The following is a 19,018-nucleotide window of genomic DNA, read 5'->3' on the forward strand; positions in this document are numbered from 1 at the left end:
GGAGGGACGGGCTAAAACCCCTCAGGAGATAAAAACTGAGCCCGAGGACAACGAATTCTATTATTTTCTCTGTTTTCTGGATCACAAAAAAAAAAAAAAAAAAAAAAATCACCTGGCCAAAATCAACCCTCATAACTATGCCAGGCAGAGCTCATGTAATTAATTCTGATTAATTGCCCTTCCTAAAGCACGGGCTGAGGTGCAGGCAGCCGATGGCTTCTCTTGGTGCAGAAACAGCCACACATCAGATTGACACAGAGCACGTCTGCACGGCACAGACAAATGCTGCTCCATCAGATCCAGATTTTCCAGCTCCCAGTGCAGCTGTCTCCCCGTGGATATTGTGTCACACAGCCCAGCAGCCAAGGGGAGGGAGAGATCCAAGCCAGACTGACTTTCCCTGGAATTAAACCTGCTCCTGAAACCTCCCTGAAAGGCAGCGTGCTTTGGTTTCAGCTCCAGCCTCAAAGCACCTGTTGGAAATATCTGAGTTGTGCTGTGGAACGAGGGATTGATCCCTGCTCCAGGCTCTGCAGCACTCCTGGTTTGGGATTTTGGGATTTTGGGATTTTGGGGGGGGGTGACTTTAAATCCCAGATGACATTTTGGGGTTGAATCTCTCCAGGCTTGGAGCACCCACAGCTTCCAGCTCCCATCCCCAGGGTCTGACAACAAAAAAAACCCAAAAAAACCTGGAAATCCTGGAGCTTTTGGGGCCAAAGCTTCCCTGTGCTGTGCCCAGGGATGTGCAGGGCAGTGGGAATGCAAACATCAACCCCAGAGCTGGGTTTGCTGCAGCTCAGCTTTAAAGGGTTAATTCTAAACCACCAAATCTTGGCTTTAAAGTGTTCTCCTGCTCTGCCTGGCCAGGGAGGTTTTGGTGGGATATTGGGGAAAAGGGAATGGGCACAGCCAGAGCTCCAGGAGGGTTTGGACAATGCTCCCAGGGTGGGATTTTTGAATGGATGATCCCTGTGGATCCTTCCACCCTTCACCAACTCCCCCAGAGGAAATCAAAACCCCAAACCCAACCCCTAAAAAAACTGCCTGGACATCACATCCCCCAGGAATGCCCCAAATCCTGCTCCTGCCAGCTCACCACGGACTCCTCACTCGTGTCCAGTGTGGGAAATGGGTCCCACTCAAACCAGAACCACCCCAGTCCCAGCTGGGTCCCAGTTTCCACCTGCTGGAACAAACGGCTTTTCCCAATCATTTTTCCTTTCTCCAGAAGGACAAAATCCCTCCCAGCAGGGACAGACTCTGTCCCTTCACTCCTCAGCTTCCCAATATCAGCAGAAACAGAGGCACAAAGACAAGAAATGTCCCAGTTCATGTCGAGTTTTCCCAGTTTCCCTCTAACTGGACAGGGTTTGTGGTGATTCCTAATGGAGAGAGCAACAATCACAACCTGGGAACATCAAATTCCTGTTAATCACCCCAAAGAGCAGCTCTGAATTTCCTCCATCCTCAGGCAGAGCACCCAGGTGAGGGTTAATACTGAAATAATTCAGGTTTTCCAGTCAGGGGCAAAGCAAAGCCCAGGCACTCGCACAGCAAAGTTCCCTTTTTGATCAATATAAAGCAGAAAGTTTTGACTTTGTGACATAAAAACACTGCAGGGCAACAAGGATGATTCATTTTGAGGTCACTCCCAAAAAAAATCCCCCCCCCAAAATCCTGAGGTGCTGCTCTGAGAAGCACAGAGAAAGGAGAAATGAGAAAGGATAAAAAATGATGATTAAAAAAGGAAGAAACTGCCCATCACATCTCTGAGGAGGTGAGCCTGTGATTTATTGCTTCTCAATCCAAAATAAAAAAAATTAAAATTGAAATTTAAATCAAAACTGATTTATTTCAGCAGCTCCCCTCCCTCCCAGAGCCCAGAACAAAGGGACACCTCTCACAGATGGGGGCTCGAGGATTTTTGGGGCTCTGAGAACCAAAACTCTTTTTCTGAAGCTCCCAAACCCCTTTGGCACCAGGTCCTGGGCAGGGTTGGTCACCCCAGCCCTGCCCAAACCCAAAATCTGACCCAACTTCCCACAGCCAAACCCACCTTCACCCACCACCACCAAACATTTCCCATTTTCTGCTCACCAAATTCACCTCAAGCCTGGGGATACTCCACATTTCTGCAGCCACCAGAAAAAAAAAAAAGTTCTGCCTGTTGTTGGAAGATTTGGGAGAACTTTTGTTCTTAAAGTATAAACTACCCAGAAGGAAAAAAAAAAATAAAAAAAATAAAATTTAGCATAAAAACTTTTAAAAGCTTCCAAGTGCTCTCTAGGGTAGTCATTAGGAACTACTTAGGTAACAGGAGGGTGATAACAGGGAGTTAATGCAGCGTTAAATTAGCCCTCCTTCCATGCAGAACTTTAAGTGACAGAGGAATCAGTTGGGAGGATTTTTATTTTATTTTTTAAATAATGAAGTTAATGGATTTCCTGTTTTTAGCTCTGTGGGCGGCTGTCAATTTGAGGGATCTGTACATACTGGATTTAATTACTCTTGTCTTCATGGAAGGAAAATAAGTTCAGCCCTGGCTCCTGTCAGCAAGCACGAGCTCTCCAGCTTGGCCTCGAGGTGAGGAGAAGGTGCCCACAGGGAGGCTGGGATGTCCCTGGAAAGGGAAACTGCATTCCCTAAAATCCAGGGAATCTGGGGCTGCTCCAGCCCTGGGAGTGCCCAAGGCCAGGTTGGAATAACCTGGGATAGAGGAAAGTGCTGGATGAGTTCTAAGGTCCCTCCAAATCCAAACCATTCCAGGATTCTCAACAATCCCTGGAAAGGGAAACAGCATTCCCTAAAATCCTCTGGTTCAAGGTCAGTTGGAGCAAACTGGGATAAAGGAAGGGGTTGGATGAGTTCTAAGGTCCCTCCAAATCCAAACCACTCCAGGATTCTCAACAATCCCTGGAAAGGAAAAAAACAGCATTCCCTAAAATCCCAGGGAGGGAATTTGTGTCTGCTCCATCCCTGGGAGTGCCCAAGGCCAGGTTGGAATAACCTGGGATAGAGGAAAGTGTTGGATGAGCTTTAAGGTCCCTCCAAACCATTCCAGGATTCTCAACAATCCCTGGAAATCCTGGCACAGCCTGTGCCTCAAATCCCAGGTTGGGAGGGGAACAAAGCCCAGGAATGGCTCAGAGCATTCCCAGGGCTCCCTGATAATTCAGACAGGGACAGCAGGGGTGAGGCTGCCCACAAAGGAAGGGGCAGAATCCCAGGATGGTTGAAGCTGGAAAAGCCCTGCAGGATCATCAAATCAGACACCAGGCACTTCCCATCCCACTGCAGGCCAAATTCCCAAATTTTGGGAGACCAGGATCCACTCTCTGCTTTGGGAACAAACTTTGGGGACAATTCCAGTGAATTTGGAATCTCTCTCCTGAAGGAGATTCCAGCCCTGAGTGTCCCCCCAGCCCCAATTCACCTTTTCTCATGGAAATCATGGAATGCCAGCATCATAAAAATCGGGAAAGATCCTCCAGCATCATCACCGAGCCCATTTTTAGAGAAAGATCCCAAAATGCCACAATCACTGAGGTTGGGCAAGATCCTCCAATGGCCACCTTGTCCCCATGCCAGAGCCCTGAGTGCCACATCCAGAATTCCTTGGACACCTCCAAGGGATGGGAATTCCAAACTTTCCAAAGCCTGAACCACCCCTTTTTCCCATGGAGAAAATTCCTGCTGATGTCCAGCCTGTCCAACCACAGCCCACCTGTGTCCCACAGGGAAAAATTGGGAAAGTTTGGAAAGTCCTGGTTGGGAAATGGGAACAGGAGAGATCCAGGACAACGACACCACCACGAGCAGGTGATCACAAATCTGCTACACAAAAAAAAATCAGAAAAAAAAATAAAACAAAACAGAAAAAAAAACCCAGAAAAGCTGAAATTCCCTCCAGCCCTCCAGGCCTCCAGGAGGACACAGCATTCCCACTCATCCCACGGTGATTCCCAGATTTTTGCCTCACTCGTTCCCTCTGCTCCTCCCCTCCCGAGGAGCTGAAGGCTCCAAGCAGGTTTTGGGTGCTGGGATTTCCATTTTTCTTCTTCTCTGGCAGCTTCAGAACCCGTGAGCAGCTCTTCCCCCCTGATGCTTTAAATTTTAATTTCCATTTTTTCCACATTTTGCATCAGTGATTCTGAATTTCACATCAAGTGTTACCAAGTTCTCCTCACAGTCACTCCCACAAAATTCTTTTCCAGCCCCCAAAAGTGCAAACAGCAGCGAATTGAGGAGACAATCTGGATTTTTTTCCCCCCCAAGGATCCTTTCACACACTCCAAGTGACCACATAATCACAGATATTAAAAATAAATTATTTTTGAAGGATCTAAAACTGCAGAAACTTCCAAAATTCATTCATTCCAATGCATTCCCTCAGGAACCCAAAACAGGGACAAGAACAATTTCCATGGAGGTTCCTGCACTTTTTCCATGGATTTTTCACCCCCAAGGATCCTTTCACACACTCCAGGTGACCACATAATCACAGATATTAAAAATAAATTATTTTTGAACGATCTAAAAATGAAAAAATGTCCAAAATTCATTCATTCCAATGCATTCCTTCCCAAAACAGGGATAAGAACAATTTCCCTGCAGGTTCCTGCCCCTCATCCTGCACTTTTTAAATGGATTTTTCACCCCCAAGGATCCTTTCACACACTCCAGGTGACCACATAAGCACAGATATTAAATTATTATTACAAATTATTTTTGAAGGATCTAAAAATGCAGAAGCTTCCAAAATTCATTCATTCCAATGCATTCCTTCAGGAAACCAAAAAAAGGATAAGAACAATTTCCATGGAGGTTTCTGCCCCTCATCTTTCACTTTTTAAATGGATTTTTCACCCCCAAGGATCCTTTCACACACTCCAGGTGACCACATAAGCACAGATATTAAAAATAAATTATTTTTGAAGCATCTAAAACTGCAGAAACTTCCAGAATTCACTCATTGCAGTGGAGCAGTGACAAGTGCTATGGAACAGCTCCTCCCAGATGTCCCAGCACCAGCAGAAATCCAAATTTCGGTGCCTAAAAATGAAGCAGATGAAGGATTCCAGTCCTCACTCTGCACTTATTAAATCAGCCTGGAAAATCCTGCAGGGCTCTGGGCTGGGAGGGAAGGTTTGGATCGGGGTGTGCAGGGAGAAAGATGTAGGAGGAAATAAAAAAAAAATCAATAAAAAAGAAAAAATTAAATAAAAAAAAAACGAGGAAAACAAACCAGCAAGAAAATCAGCAAAAATCCAGCCAAACAAAAAAAAAACCAACAATAAAAACAGTGAAATAACACCCAACAAAAAAACTCCTAAAGAAAAAACTACAACAAAAAAACTAAGAAAAAAAAACAAACAAAAAATCCCAACCAAACAAAAAAACAACAAAAAAGTAAAAAAACCCCAAAAAACCCAATCAAACAAAAAACAACAAAAAAAGTAAAAAAAACCCAATCAAACAAAAAGCAATAAAAACATTAAAAACAAAAAAAAACCCTCAAAAAAGCCCCAAAAATCATTTAAAAATAATAAAAAAAATCATTAAAAAAATCCCCAAAAATCATTTAAAAATAAAAAAAAATCATTTAAAAAATCCCCAAAAATCATTTTAAAAGTAAAAAAAAATTTTAAAAATCCCCAAATATAATAATAAAAAAAAATTTAAAAATCCCCAAAAAGAATTTTTAAAAATTCCAAAAAATCATTTAAAAAAATAAAAAAAAAATCATTTAAAAAATCTCCAAAAATCATTTAAAAATCCCCAAAAGTCATTTCCAAAGAAGATTCCAGATGCTCTTCCCGATGTTTCTTCACAGAGGGGAGATTTTAGCACCTGCCAGGAGTCCAGAACTGAAATCAAACATTTCAGGATATTCCTGCACAAGAATATTTTCCAATGGGAAATACCCTTTAAAAAATCTGCTTTAATTTCATTTTACTTCCAAACCTCACCGAGGAGAAGTTCAAAAATTCTGTTTGTGACTGAGGCAGAATTTATAAAGGTGCTCCCTAAAATCCTCCACCGATTTCTCCTGGCCATAAATCCAAAAAAAAAAAAAAAAAAAAAAAGGTCAAGATTGTGCAACACCAGCTTTTCATATTTAATAATTCCAAACAGATGGGAAATTATTCCAATAAATTATTTCAACTGTCAAATTTATCCAATCCTGGATAAATTCCCCCTCCTGAACCATTTCCCTGAGGGGGGAAATATCAGCATCCAGTGATTTTATTGAAAAAAAATAAAAGAATTTAAAATTCAAATTAAAAAAATAATTTTAAAAAAGGGATGAAATAACGAGGAGAACTCCCCAGGGTTAGGATTGATCCCTGCTCCAGGCTCTGCTCACTCCTGCTTTGGGGTTTTGGGATTTTGGGGGTGATTTTAAATCCCAAAGGACTTTTTGGGATTGAACCTCTCCAGGTTCCTGAGGGTCTGACAGCCCCCAAAAAAAAAACCAAAAAAACCCCAAACCTGGAAATCCTGGAGTTTTTGGGGTTAAAGCTCCCTGTGCTGTGCCCAGGGATGTGCAGGGCACTGGGAATGCAAACATCAACCCCAGAGCTGGGTTTGCTCCAGATCAGCTTTAAAGGGTTAATTCGATTCTAATTCTAATCCTAATCCTAATTCTAATTCTGATTCTGATTCTGATTCTAATTCTAATTCTAATTCTAATTCTAATTCTGATGCTAATTCTAATTCTAATTCCAATTCCAATTCCAATTCTAATTCTAATTCTAATTCCAATTCCAATTCTAATTCTAATTCTAATCCTAATCCTAATTCTAATTCTGATTCTGATTCTGATTCTAATTCTGATTCTAATTCTGATTCTAATTCTGATTCTAATTCTGATTCTAATTCTAATTCTAATTCTAACTCTAATTCTAATTCTGATTCTAATTCTAATCCTAATTCTAATTCTGATTCTGATTCTAATTCTAATTCTAATTCTAATTCTGATTCTAATTCTAATCCTAATTCTAATTCTGATTCTGATTCTAATTCTAATTCTGATTCTGATTCTGATTCTAATTCTAATTCTGATTCTAATTCTAATTCTGATTCTGATTCTGATTCTAATTCTAATTCTATTCAAATTCTATTCAAATTCAAATTCTATTCAAATTCTATTCTCTTCAAATTTTATTGTATTCAAATTCTATTCTATTCTATTCTGTTTTATTTTTTATTCTAGTCTATTCTATTTTTTATTCTATTTTATTTTATTCTCTTTTATTCTGTTCTATTCTATTCCATTCCATTCCATTCAATTCTTTATTCTATTTTATTTTATTTTCTTTTATTCTGTTCTATTCTATTTTTTAATCCCATCCCATCCCAATCTTGACTTTAAAATTCTCCTCCTCCTCTGCCTGCCCACTGTGTGTTTGAAAATCCTGAACGAGCCAGAAGAATGTTATCAGGAATATTGATATCTATTCCTACCAATATAGGAATATAATTATCAAGAAAATAGTTTTAAAATAGAAAATTCTATTGAATTATTCCTTATATTAGGAATATTAAGAACCCAAATTAAAGACAAGAACAATTTCCCTGCAGGTTCCTGCCCCTCATCTTTCACTTTTTCCATGGATTTTTCACCTCAAGGATCCTTTCACACACTCCAAGTGACCACATAAGCACAGATATTAAAAATAAATTATTTTTGAAGCATCTAAAAATGAAAAAATGTCCAAAATTCATTCATTCCAATGCATTCCCCCAGGAACCCAAATAAAGGAGAAGAACAATTTCCCTGCAGGTTTCTGCACTTTTTAAATGGATTTTTCACCCAAGGATCTTTTCACCCACTCCAGGTGACCACATAAGCACAGATATTAAAAATAAATTATTTTTGAACTATCTAAAACTGCAGAAATTTCCACAATTCATTCATTCCAGTTCATTCCATTAGAAACCCAAAACAGGGATAAGAACAATTTCCATGGAGGTTCCTGCCCCTCATCCTTCACTTTTTCCATGGATTTTTCCCCACCAAGGATCCTTTCACACACTCTAAGCACAGATATGAAAAAGAAATTATTCTGAAACACATTCTTATCACATTTAGATTCTGAAGCACCTAAAAATGTGGGAATAAATAAATAAAAGCTCCATTTTCCCCGTGGCTCCTCCAAAAATCCCCAATTCAGTCACCCTGGAGCTTCCTCTCCTCCAGGCTTACAAAGGTAATTTTGGGATGCATCCTTAAAAAAAAAAAAAAAGAATTTGAAGTCAGAAAAGCAGTGACTGCTCCGAGTTCAGGAGCTGGGAATTTGGTTTTTTTTTTTTAAATATTGATATTTATCTGCTTGGAGCAACAGCAAATCTGGACCTTGGCTGCCTCCAGCTTCCCACAGGATGGATTAACTGTGGTTTCACCCAGCCTGGGATGGGAATAAAAACAAAAAAAAAAAAAACAAAAAAACCCCATGAGAAAAATCGTGTAGCTGGGTTGGAAGTAAATAAATGAATCCCAATTCTGCAGGAGTTTTCAGGGATGCAAGTGGTCAGAAAGATTTGGATTCCCAAAAAATTCCTGAGGCTGGGGACAGCAGGGACAGGGCCCTGAGGGCTCCTTCCTGCTCCTCTCCTTCAGCTCTGAACTTTGCACTCAACCCCAGGTCAGGACACAGAATTTTCCAATTTTTTCTGTGCCACAGGACACAGATTTTTCTTTATCAATTTTTTCATTTTTTTCTGTGCCACAGGACACAGATTTTCCTTTTCCAAATCTTTCTGTGCCACAGGACACAGATTTTCCTTTTCCAAATCTTTCTGTGCCACAGGACACAGATTTTTCTTTTCCAATTTTTTCTGTGCCACGGGACACGGATTTTTCTTTTCGAAATCATTTTGTGCCACAGGACAGAGATTTTTCTTTTCCAAATCCTTTTGTGCCACAGATTTTTCTTTTCCATTTTTTTCTGTGCCACAGATTTTCTTTATCAATTTTTTCTGTGCCACAGGACACAGATTTTTCTTTTCCAAATCTTTCTGTGCCACAGGACACAGATTTTTCTTTTCTAAATCTTTCTGTGCCACAGATTTTCTTTTCCATTTTTTTTTCTGTGCCACTGGACACAGATTGTTCTTTTCCAAATCCTTTTGTGCCACAGATTGTTCTTTTCCAAATCTTTCTGTGCCACAGATTTTTCCTTTCCAAAATTTCTGTGCCACAGGACACAGATTTTTCTTTTCCATTTTTTTCTGTGCCAAAGATTTTTCTTTTCCAAATCCTTCTGTGCCACAGAATTTTCTTTTCCAATTTTTTCTTTGCCACGGGACACAGATTTTTCTTTTCCAAATAATTTTGTGCCACAGGACACAGATTTTTCTTTTCCATTTTTTTTCTGTGCCACAGATTTTTTTTTTCCAAATCCTTTTGTGCCACGGATTTTTCTTTTCCAAAGCTTCCAGCCCTGATTTTTGATGCTGCTCGGCCATTCCTGAGCTGCTGCTCCCGTTTAAAAAAGGGAGGAGAGGCAGGGAAATACAGAAAATTTGGTTACTAAGATATTCCCACACGCACAAACACACTGAACCACACAATTCCTGAAATTCCACCGAAATCCAAATTCGTTTTTTTTTTTTTTTTTTTTATCTCTCAACCACCACAACGTTTCCTTCCCAATTTAAAGGTGGCAAGGCAAGGAGAACTGCACCAATTCCACAAATCTGCTCAGCACCACAAAAAAAACCCAAAAAACCAAAAAAAAACTAGGAAAGAACATTTGTGACCCAAAAGAACTTCAGGGAGAAATGGAGTTTGGGATTTAGAGCAAGAGCAAACTCGACCTCTGGCTCTCACTTCCATCAAAATGCAAAAAAAAAAAAAATAAAAAATCCCTCAAAATAGAGACTTGTGAAGAATCCCAGAGAATTCCAGAAGGGGCTCTGCCAGCATAAATAGAATTAAACAATGTTTAACCTTCAGTAGCATTCAGCTGTCAAATAAATATTCCTAAGAAGACAACTTAAAAGAAAGGGAAAAAAAAAATCAAAAAACCCAATCCCACACCATTCCTTCTCCTTCTTCCAGCAGGAAAAAAAAATAAAATATAAGAATAAATAAGAACACAGGACAAATGTCCTGGAAAAAAGCCTCGATTTTATTGCTCAAACCAATGGATTTTTTTTAATCTGTGGCCAAAAGAAAGTATCAGATAGGAATGGGCAGGGAAATGGGATTTTTTAATTTTTTTTTTTTTAACATTTCCAGCTGGGATCCTGCAGGAGAAGGAGCTCCAGACCAAGAGCTTTTCCAATGATTTAAAAAAAAAAGATAAAAAAACCCAAGGCCATTTAACCTGACCCAAACGTTTTCTCTGCCCATCAAATATTCCTGATGGAAAGCAACCAAAATCCACCCAAATTTCCTCATCTCCGATGGATTAAAAGGGCAGGGGATGGGGAAGGAGGCACAGATAAATCAGATGCTGGAAATGGCAGTGGATGATGGAAAAGAAAAAAAAAATTCCAGCATTTCCTTGGATGCCCTTTGGTTTATTGTCATTATCCGGGGGTTACTCTGCACATCGTGGTTTATTTGGTTTCAGGAAAAGAAAATAAATAAAATCAAGTAAAATCAAGTAAAATAAAGTAAAATAAAATAGAATAAAATAGAATAAAATAGAATAAAATAGAATAAAATAAAATAAAGTAAAATAAAATAAAATAAAATAAAGGAAATAAAATAAGTAAAGGAAATTAATGAAATAAATAAAATAAAATAAAATAAAATAAAATAAAATAAAATAAAATAAAATAAAATAAAATAAAATAAAATAAAATAAAGGAAATAAAATAAGTAAAGAAAATTCATGAAATAAATAAAATAAAGGAAATTAACGAAATAAAATAGAATAAAATAGAATAAAGGAAATAAAATAAGTAAAGGAAATTAATGAAATAAATAAAATAAAATAAAATAAAGGTAATTAATGAAATAAAATAAAATAAAATAAGCAAAGGAAATTAATGAAATAAATAAAATAAAATAAAATAAAATAAAAGCAATTCATGAAATAAATAAAATAAAATAAAATAAAATAAGGAAATTAATGAAATAAATAAAATAAAATAAAGGCAATTAATGAAATAAATAAAATAAAATAAAATAAAATAAAATAAAATAAAAGCAATTCATGAAATAAATAAAATAAAATAAAATAAAATAAAATAAAATAAAATAAGTAAAGGAAATTCATGAAGTAAATAAAATAAAGGCAATTAATGAAATAAATAAAATAAAATAAAATAAAATAAAATAAAAGCAATTCATGAAATAAATAAAATAAAATAAAGGAAAAATACCAAAAATAAAAATCAAACTTCTTCCCCCCGTGCCAGACCTGAGCCGTGGATGGGAGCCTTGAGGGCAGCTCTGCCCAGCCCTCAGCCTCCCTCCATAAAAAACCTCCTGGAGGCAGCACAGGGAATTCAAAAAGCTGGGAAGGCTCAGCCTGGGGGAGCCAGAACTGCTCCAGAGTTTGTCCTGCAGCCTCCCACTAAAAATCAGCCAAAATCCTTCCCTGTCTCCCATCTGTGAGGTGGATTCTGATTTCAGGGTTCCAGAGGAAAAACCAAGCAGGGGGATTGGCCCTGCACAGCTGGGGAATTTAAAAAAAAAAAAATACCAGAATGGCTGAGAATCTCAGGAGCCTTCAAGCAGAAAAGTTTAAAATGCAGCAAAATTCCAGAATTCCAGGAATTGGAGTAACCTGGGTGTCCCTGTGGAACAAGATGAGCTTTGAGGTCCCTTCCAAACCAAACCATTCCATGGTTCCACAAAATAAATCCAAGTCCTCTGCAGCTCCTCGAGCACCTGCCAAAAACCTTCTTTAAAACTTGTTTGGGTTGGGTATTTAAAAAAAAAAAAAATAGAGGGAAAGGCAGAAAATAATCACAAAATACAAAATTTTTTACAGGAGCAGTTTGTGTGGCTATTGCAGCTCAGCATTGCTGGGGGATTTGGGTTTTCCAGAGGGGGAAAATTCAACTTTTATAATGAAATGGGAACAACCAAAAGGAGGAGAAGAAACTCCCAGGATATTTGTGACCACAACTGGAGCAGCCTCAGAGCAGCCCCACATCCCTGATTTTCTTTTCCATTTTTTTCTGTGCCACAGGACACAGATTTTTATTCTCCAAATCCTTCACAACATTGTCACACGATCTGAAATTCAGCCCAAAGCGGTGGCAGCACTTCCCTGGTTTACGGTGAATTTGGAATGAATTTGGAACAAACTTTTCTTGGTTAAAAAAAAAAAATAATAAAATAAAATTCCATTTTTTAGCACAAACAAGGGAGCAATCAGCCCGAGTTTGGACATCAAATCCTCCTCCAAACCTGAGCTGGAGTTCAGATCCACCTGGCTGTAAGATTTTGGGTTTTTTTTTTTTTGTGTTTTTTTTTTTTTTTTTTGTTTTGTTTTTTTTTTTTTTGGTTTTTTTTTGTTTTTTTGGTTTTTTTTTTTTTTTGTTTGTTTGTTTTGGGTTTTTTTGTTTTTTGTTTTTTTTTTTTTTTTGTTGTTTTTTTCTTTTTTAAAGAACTCAGCTGGCACTTCCCTGACCCCCAGGGAAGGGAGGGGAACTGGGAACAGGCCGTGGCTTTAATGGGAGGCTTAACAGAAATGCAGGCTGAGCTCGGGGCAGATAAGAGAGGCTGGTGCAGGATAAGGCCAAGCTGCCTTGGGAAGGGTCAGTGTCACACACCGAGAGCAATCACAGCTCATTAGGCTAATTGAGTTCCTCCCAGTGCAGAGGCACGAGGGGTTTGGGTGGGAAGGGACCTTAAAGCTCATCCAGTTCCAATCCCAGCACCCTCCACCACCCCAGGCTGCTCCAGGAATTCCATCCCAATATTCCATCCCTGATATTCCATCCCAATATTCCATCCCAATATTCCATCCCTGATATTCCATCCCTGATATTCCACCCCTGATATTCCATCCCAATATTCCATCCCAATATTCCATCCCTGATATTCCATCCCTGATATTCCACCCCTGATATTCCATCCCAATATTCCATCCCAATATTCCATCCCAATATTCCATCCCTGATATTCCATCCCAATATTCCATCCCTGATATTCCATCCCTGATATTCCATCCCTGATATTCCATCCCAATATTCCATCCCAATATTCCATCCCAAAATTCCATCCCTGATATTCCATCCCAATATTCCATCCCTGATATTCCATCCCAATATTCCATCCCAATATTCCATCCCTGATATTCCATCCCTGATATTCCATCCCTGATATTCCATCCCTGATATTCCATCCCTGATATTCCATCCCGATATTCCACCCCAATATTCCATCCCTGATATTCCATCCCAATATTCCATCCCAATATTCCATCCCAATATTCCATCCCAATATTCCATCCCAATATTCCATCGCAATATTCCATCCCTGATATTCCATCCCAATATTCCATCCCAATATTCCATCCCAATATTCCATCCCAATATTCCATCCCAATATTCCATCCCAATATTCCATCCATCCCTGCCCTCTGGCAGCTGAAAACCTCTTCCCTTTCTCCTGTCACAAAAATCCATATAAAATGTGCCTTTCCCTCTTTTTTAACACGGTCCAAACTGGGAGAGGATTCCCTCTGGCACATCCAACACCAGGCACTTCCCATCCCACTGCAGGCCAAATTCCCAAATTTTGGGAGACCAGGATCCACTCTCTGCTTTGGGACAAACTTTGGGGACAATTCCAGTGAATTTGGAATCTCTCTCCTGAAGGAGATTCCAGCCCTGAGTGTCCCCCCAGCCCCAATTCACCTTTTCTCATGGAAATCATGGAATGCCAGCATCATAAAAATCGGGAAAGATCCTCCAGCATCATCACCGAGCCCATTTTTAGAGAAAGATCCCAAAATGCCACAATCACTGAGGTTGGGCAAGATCCTCCAATGGCCACCTTGTCCCCATGCCAGAGCCCTGAGTGCCACATCCAGAATTCCTTGGACACCTCCAAGGGATGGGAACTCCAAACTTTCCAAAGCCTGACCACCCTTTTTCCCATGGAGAAATTTCATTCCCCCGAATTTCTCCCCAGAACAAAACCCCTGCCTGCAAAAAAAAAAAAAAAAAAAAAAAAGCATTTTTGTTTTGTTTCCTTTTTTTCTCGAGGCCAAGCCAAAAGTCACAAGAGCTGTGCAGAAACAATTTGCTCAGGGAAAGGTTTTTTCCCCCAGTTTCTGCAAGGCCAGCGTTCCCATTCCACCCACTTACATTCCTGGATTAAGGGAAAATAAAAAAAAAAAAAATAAAAAAAAATAAAAATCACATCCGCAGGCCGGGTCAGCAACGCCACAGGTCGAGATCCAGGAACGTGGCAAAGGGCTGGGAGAAAATTCCAAGCATGGAAATCTCTTTTTGGAGAAAACTCTGCTCTCCTCCTTTCCATCAGGCCTCGTTAAAGGAGGATTTTATCCCTCCGGCTCATTTGCATAATTGCCGCAATCAACGGCGCTGCTTTGCAGTAATAACTTTAATGGCAGATTTCTCCTCAAACATTCTCTGCCAAATGCAAGCGAGGTCGGTGCATCCCTGGGCCAGGAGGGATCCAGGCACTCAGGGAATGTGGGCTTGATTTTTCTTTTGGGAATCGTTTCTGCCTCATCACGTTCGAGGTTCATCCCAGAACCAAAATATTTGTAAATTAAAACACCAGCCTGGTTGGTATATTGGGAATTTCCTGCTTGTTGGTTGTTTGTTTTTTTTTTTTTTCCATTAATTTCGCTGCTTTTGTCTAATTAGGAGGGAATCTGACTCGTTTCCAGGTTTTGGAAGGGAGAATCCAAATCTCAACCTTTGGGTTTGGTTTTACAGAACCCTGGGTTTGGATTTGGGACCTTAAATCCCATCCCATCCCCAGCCCTGCCTACCTTCCACTGGAGGATTTTCCTGACAAGTTGGAGCTCAGGCCTGTATCCCTGAAATCCAGAGAAAAAAACAACATGGAGAGAACATCTCCAAGGCTTCAGCTGCCTTCTAAGGTTTGTTTTGAAGACAGGCAAGAACCACCGGGCTAATTTTAAATATCCAAAACACAGAGAAAAAAAAAAAAAAAAAAAAACAACCAAGCTGAGATCCAACTGGAAGTTCCCAGCTGGGATTTCCACCCTCTGGCTCCTGTCTGTGATCTCCAAAAAAACAAATTTCATCAAAGCCTGGCTGTTCCACCAGTGCACCTCCAACTCCACCATGCTGGGATGTTCCTCATGGAAAAAAAAAAAAACAAAAAACAAAAAACTCTCCCAGTTCCATGAGAACATCGTGGCTTTACCCAAACAGAACATTTGGGGGGAAATTTTGGATTCCCAAACGAGCCAGGCTCAATCCAAAGGGCCCCAGTGCCCTTTAATGTTGGCCTAACAACATCAGAAACCCCAAACGTGGTTCAGGGATAATTCAGGCATAAATTAGAGCAGAGGATATGAATCCTGGGCAGGCTAAAATTGGGTCTGGAAACAGTTTAGGGAAAACCTGGAGTGGCCAAGGGCCAGCTCTGAGCTGAGCTGCTCTGGCCCTAATCGTTTCCTTCAGGCAGGCTACTCCAGCTCACTAATAGGTTTTAATAAAAACTTCCAATTGGGCCAGTAAACCCCTCATTAAGCTGTTTTTAAAGCATGAATTTAAGAGGGCTGAGGCTAAAAGGTCAGGGGGAGTTTTTAATTCAGACCGGCTGGCAAAAGGTGCTGTTGTGATTGAAAACACCAGAGTTCAAGTGTCCAGGGCCACATAAACATCCGACTCTGTCACTAGACCTGCTTAAGTGACAGCTTGAAAAATAGATTTAATAAGACAGAGAGAGAAAAGTTTCCCACTCGTACAGCAGCCAGAGGAACAGCAGATGCCAGCAGGAGGCAGGAGCAGTGGGCTGGGAGGGACAGGGGATGGGTGGCCCAGGGGATTTGGGACACTCAGATCCAGGGTGTCCTGCTGGGAAAAAAAAAGAGAAAAAAAAAAAAAATGCCCTGGGAATAACAAGGAGCAGCATGGGATGCCAGCATGGGAATTGTGTGCAAATCCCACAGAATTCCCCGGTGGTTTGGGCTGGGAGGGATCTTTGGGATGGTCCATGAGCAGTTTCCCAGCTTTATTCCAACCTGGCCTTGGATTCCTCCAAGGATGGAGCAGCCACAGCTTCTCTGGAAGGGAATTTTCCTGGACAGCCTCCCCCAGTGCACAGGGATCTGCAGCTCAGCTCTGAGCCCAGCCTATCCCCACCTTAAGCCAAGCTTTGGGGCTGCACCAGTGAAGTTTGACCTCGATTTTCATTTTCCTCCACACAGCACAGAGCTGCTCTCCAGGCTGGAAAATTTTCCACCCCCCCTTGCCTGGGAAGACTCAGAGAGCAGAAACATCTCCTCCATCTCCCCCAGAACCCCAGCTGTGCACTCCAACATTGAATTTTATGTCAATGCACATCTAAAATTCGAGATCCCTGAAGACCTTTTAAAAGAAAATCCTCCTCGGAACAATTTGCATTGAAGCAAAGAGTGAGGATTTAACAAGTGATGGAGAATTACAAATACTCGGCTCTCAACTTTTTATTCTACTTCTAATCAAAACACACTTCAGCTCAAATTCTCAGCTAATAGATGCAATATCAAATTGGGGGAAATTTTGGGGAGGAACTCGGTTATTTGCTCATTCTGTGTTTGTTCTCCAGAGTTTGTTCAGGAATTGTCTTTTCTCCACACCAAAAATTAACAAGGAAGTTTACTGAGAGAGGGAGGAAAAAAAAAGAACAAAAACAACAAAAAAAAAAAAAAAAAAAAACCAACTTTTTTTTTTGCTTTTAAAATGTGCTTCTAATTGTGGCCTGCCAGGAGAGCAGCAGCCAGGCTGTCTGGAATGATCCCTAAGGAAACATTTGCTTTGGCTGCAGGCAGGACACCCTGGAGCATCAGCACTCACATGGGATCAGCTGCTCCTCCATCCTTTGTGTTCCAGGATCCCATTCCTGCCCTTTTTTTCCTGCTCCTTGCTGGTAACAGAGATCCTAAACCCACCGGGATAATTCAGTGACCTCGTTTTCCCTGGATTTTCACGTTCAGTTTTTCTGCTTTTAACTCCCCAGTGTCACCTTTTTATTTTTTTTTATTTATTTTTAACAAGACAGAACCCTCAAAATCTCTTCTGGATATCTGAGGCTCATTAAAACCAGAAGGCAGAGCAGAAAATTTAAAAAAAAAAAAGAGGAAAAAGCAAACCTGGAAAAGAGCAGCACCTTTTCCAAGCCTCTGCTAGAGCAGGGATAATAAATCCCCGAGTGGAATCAGATTTTCCTTGGGGGAAAAAAAAAAAAAAAAAGGAAAAGGAGGCAGAAAATTCCCCAGGAATTCCTGCTCCAGGAGAGAGCCCAGGGTCACCAACAGCAAAGGTGGCACCAGCACAGAGCTGGGGAATTCTGGTGTCACCCCAAGGCAGGAGAAGGAGAATTTTCAGGAAGAATAAAGAACCAAGATGGGTTTGGGGTTTTTGTTTTTTTTTTTTTTCTAATCCCAGCAGAACTGAGGGAACCTGGAGAGAGCCAGGACACCTGGAAAGGGCCTGGAACAGCAAAACCCCGGGAGGGAATTGGGGATGGGGGAGATTTGGGATGAGGATGGGGGAGATTTGGGATGAGGATGAGGAAGATTTGGGATGAGGATGAGGAAGATTTGGGATGAGGATGAGGAAGATTTGGGATGAGGATGGAGGGGATTGGGGATGAGGATGGGGAAGATTTGGAGATGAGGATGGAGGGGATTTGGGATGAGGAAGATTTGGGATGAGGAAGATTTGGGATGAGGAAGATTTGGGATGAGGATGAGGAAGATTTGGGATGAGGATGGAGGAGATTGAGGATGAGGATGGAGGGGATTTGGGATGAGGAAGATTTGGGATGAGGAAGATTTGGGATGAAGATGGAGGGGATTTGGGATGAGGAAGATTTGGGATGAGGAAGATTTGGGATGAGGATGAGGAAGATTTGGGGATGAGGAAGATTTGGGAATGAGGATGAGGAAGATTTGGGAATGAGGATGAGGAAGATTTGGGAATGAGGATGAGGAAGATTTGGGATGAGGATGGAGGAGATTTGGGATGAAGAAGATTTGGGATGAGGATGGAGGGGATTGGGGATGAGGATGGGGGAGATTTGGGAATGAGGATGAGGAAGATTTGGAGATGAGGATGGGGAAGATTTGGGATGAGGATGAGGAAGATTTGGGATAAGGATGGGGGAGATTGAGGATGAGGATGGAGGGAATTTGGGATGAGGAAGATTTGGGGATGAGGATGGAGGGGATTTGGGATGAGGAAGGTTTGGGATGAGGATGAGGAAGGTTTGGGATGAGGATGAGGAAGGTTTGGGATGAGGATGAGGAAGGTTTGGGATGAGGATGAGGAAGATTTGGGATGAGGATGAGGAAGATTTGGGATGAGGATGAGGAAGATTTGGGGATGAGGAAGGTTTGGGATGAGGATGAGGAAGATTTGGGATGAGGATGAGGAAGATTTGGGGATGAGGATGAGGAAGATTTGGGGATGAGGAAGATTTGGGATGAGGATGGAGGGGATTTGGGATGAGAATGAGGAAGATTTGGGATGAGGATGAGGAAGATTTGGGATGAGGATGAGGAAGATTTGGGATGAGGATGAGGAAGATTTGGGAATGAGGATGGAGGAGATTGGGATGAAGATGGAGGGGATTTGGGATGAGGATGGGGGAGATTTGGGGATGAGAATGAGGAAGATTTGGGGATGAGAATGAGGAAGATTTGGGGATGAGGAAAATTTGGGATGAGGATGGGGAAGATTTGGGATGAGGATGAGGAAGATTTGGGATGAGGAAGATTTGGGATGAGGATGAGGAAGATTTGGGATGAGGAAGATTTGGGATGAGGATGAGGAAGATTTGGGATGAGGATGGAGGAGCCAGGAAAGGTCTGGAGGAGCAGCTGAGCTCCAG

The 19,018-nt window shown here is 40.9% G+C and overlaps 1 protein-coding gene across 3 annotated transcripts in view; it reads right to left on the reverse strand.

Moving 5' to 3' along the window:
* LMF1 (lipase maturation factor 1) overlaps window positions 1-19,018 on the reverse strand; it is a 150,794-nt gene that overhangs the window by 104,652 nt on the left and 27,124 nt on the right. Inside the window, exon 1 of one of the 3 annotated variants that reach the window (XM_088174230.1) lies at window positions 2,101-4,414. The exons of the other annotated variants lie outside the window; for them this stretch is intronic. The gene's annotated coding sequence lies outside the window, so the exon portion shown is untranslated. Of the gene's footprint in view, window positions 1-2,100; window positions 4,415-19,018 lie in introns of those variants that run through there. 3 annotated transcript variants of the gene reach the window in all.

This window comes from Sturnus vulgaris, chromosome 16 (assembly GCF_052056855.1).
Source record: "Sturnus vulgaris isolate bStuVul1 chromosome 16, bStuVul1.hap1, whole genome shotgun sequence".
Taxonomy (NCBI): domain Eukaryota; kingdom Metazoa; phylum Chordata; class Aves; order Passeriformes; family Sturnidae; genus Sturnus; species Sturnus vulgaris.